The sequence below is a fragment of the Neophocaena asiaeorientalis genome, unplaced genomic scaffold, assembly GCF_003031525.2.
Source record: "Neophocaena asiaeorientalis asiaeorientalis breed wild unplaced genomic scaffold, Neophocaena_asiaeorientalis_V1.1 scaffold169, whole genome shotgun sequence".
NCBI classification, from domain to species: Eukaryota; Metazoa; Chordata; class Mammalia; order Artiodactyla; family Phocoenidae; genus Neophocaena; species Neophocaena asiaeorientalis.
Genome location: NW_020172187.1, coordinates 338,086 through 341,270, shown reverse-complemented (window position 1 = coordinate 341,270; position 3,185 = coordinate 338,086).

Genomic DNA, 3,185 nt, shown 5'->3' with positions numbered 1-3,185 from the left:
TCACAGCACCTAATATAATTTCTTCCATGTAGAAAGAGCTCAATGTTTGGCATAGAGTTGAATTAGAGAATGTGGAAGATAGTTGATTTCTGGCATCCTTTATACACTTGGGAGTTGCCATTGACCTTGATATCTTGAAGGAAGGGTCCCAGTCAATTATCTCTAAATCTCCTCCTCCCTAGCACAGTACCTGGTGCATATTTGTAGCTGGCTTTCAGAATATGCCAGTTCCAGGAGTAATTCTAACTGGAAAAATACAACTATGTGATTTTCATGTTACTCACTCTGTCTGCCTTCCCCTCATATATTTGATATATTCAAATGCATCAGGGAAGTATAGCTACTAAAAAAGGAAACCAAAGGAGAGACACATTTCTCTTTTTCTAAACAGCTTTTTCTCAGACAGCTAATCAACGTGAAGAATGACATTGAAAACATAGACTTTTTTACCCTAAAATAATGTATGCTCATTGGAACAAAATTTCAAATGGTCCAGTGGATATAGAAGAAAAAACATGTTTCCCTCCTGCCCCTTTCCCTTTCCTAGTTCTTCTTCCAAGGAGAAATGATTGGTGCCAGTCCCTTGCATATAACCATCACAGTTGTAAAGTCCTATTTCATTATTTGTAATGATGACTTAGTATTCAAATGTAGAATTGTTATACCTTCCCAAGTTCTCAGTTGATGGTTCAATAAATATTTACATAAATAGATCTTTTTGCAAAAGTAACTGTATTTGTAAATACATTCCTAAGAGTTGAATTTTACTGAGATTGCTAAATCATCCTCCAAGGGAATTGTTTCAGCTTATACTCCCATAAAGGGTATAGTTATACAATAATATATTGTTACTGAGCTTTGACCATTCACATAAGAGAAAATGTCACACAGGAGGATGTGTGGTGAGTTTGTGAATATGAAGCTGTCATAAGATGTAGTTGAGCATTTTTTATATTTTAAAAGTATTTATTTCCTACTAATAGTCTGTCATACCCTTTGTCCACCTTATTTTTTTGGTATTGAGTGCTTCTTTCCACAGATTTAATAGAGTTTTTATATAAATAAAATTATGTCTTTGAGATATGACTTGTAAATACTAACAGCCGTAAAAGGGGAAATCAACACATTCATAGTAGGGGACTATAACACCCCACTTTCACGAATGGACAGATCATCCAAAATGAAAATAAATAAGGAAACACAAGCTTTAAATGATACATTAAACAAGATGGACTTAATTGATATTTGTAGGACATTCCATCCAAAAACAACAGAATACACATTTTTCTCTAGTGCTCATGGAACATTCTCCAGGATAGATCATATCTTGGGTCACAAATCAAGCCATGGTAAATTTAAGAAAATTGGAATTGTATCAAGTATCTTTTCTGACCACAACGCTATGACACTAGATATTACTTACAGGAAAAGATCTGTAAAAAATCCAAACACATGGAGGCTACACAATACACTACTTAATAACGAAGTGATCACTGAAGAAATCAAAGAGGAAATAAAAAAATACCTAGAAACAAATGACAATGGAGACACGATGACCCAAAATCTATCAGATGCAACAAAAGCAGTTCTAAGAGGGAAGTTTATAGCAATACAATCTAAACTTAAGAAGCAGGAAACATCTCGAATAAACAACCTAACCTTACACCTAAAGCAATTAGAGAAAGAAGAGCAAAAAAACCCCAAAGTTAGCAGAAAGAAAGAAATCATAAAACTCAGATCAGAAATAAATGAAAAAGAAATGAAGGAAACAATAACAAAGATCAATAAAACTAAAAGCTGGTTCTTTGAGAAGATAAACAAAATTGATAAACCATTAGCGAGACTCATCAAGAAAAAAAGGGAGAAGACTCAAATCAATAGATTTAGAAATGAAAAAGGAGAAGTAACAACTGACACTGCAGAAATACAAATTAACATGAGAGAATACTACAAGTAGCTCTATGCCAATAAAATGGACAACCTGGACGAAATGGACAAACTCTTAGAAATGCACAACCTGCCAAGACTGAATCAGGAATAAATAGAAAATATGAACAGACCAATGACAAGCACTGAAATTGAAACTGTGATTAAAAATCTTCCAACAAACAAAAGCCCAGGACAAGATGGCTTCACAGGCGAATTCTATCAAACATGTAGAGAAGAGCTACACCTATCCTTCTCAAACTCTTCAAAAATATAGCAGAGGGAGGAACACTCATAAACTCAGTCTACAAGGCCACCATCACCCGGATACCAAAACCAGACAAGAATGTCACAAAGAAAGAAAACTACAGGCCAGTATCACTGATGATATAAATACAAAAATCCTCAACAAAATACAAGCAAACAAAATCCAACAGCACATTAAATGGATCATACACCATGATCAAGTGAGGTTTATTCCAGGAATGCAAGGATTCTGCAATATATGCAAATCAATCAATGTGATAAACCATATTAACAAATTGAAGGAGAAAAACCATATGGTCATCTCAATAGATGCAGAGAAAGATTCGACAAAATTCAACACCCATTTATGATAAAAACACGGCAGAAAGTAGGCATAGAGGGAACTTTTCTCAACATAATAAAGGCCATGTATGACAAACCCACAGCCAACATCGTCCTCAATGGTGAAAAACTGAAAGCATTTCCAATAAGATCAGGAACAAGACAAGGTTGCCGACTCTCACCAATCTTATTCAACATAGTTGTGGAAGTTTTAGCCACAGCAATCAGGGAAGAAAAGGAAATAAAAGGAATCCAAATTGGAAAATGAGAAGTAAATCTGTCACTGTTTGCAGATGACATAATACTATACATAGAGAAACCTAAAGATGCTACCAGAACACTACTAGAGCTAATCAATGAATTTGGTAAAGTAGTAGGATACAAAATTAATGCACAGAAATCTCTTGTATTCCTATACACTAATGATGAAAAATCTGAAAGTGAAATCAAGAAAACACTTCCTTTTACCATTGCAAAAAACAAGAATAAAATAAAATAAGAATAAACCTACCTAAGGAGACAAAAGACCTGTATGCAGAAAATTATAAGACACTGATGAAAGAAATTAAAGATGATACAAATAGATGGAGAGATATACCATGTTCTTGGATTGGAAGAATCAACATTGTGAAAATGACTGTACTACCCAAAGCAATCTACAGACTCAATGC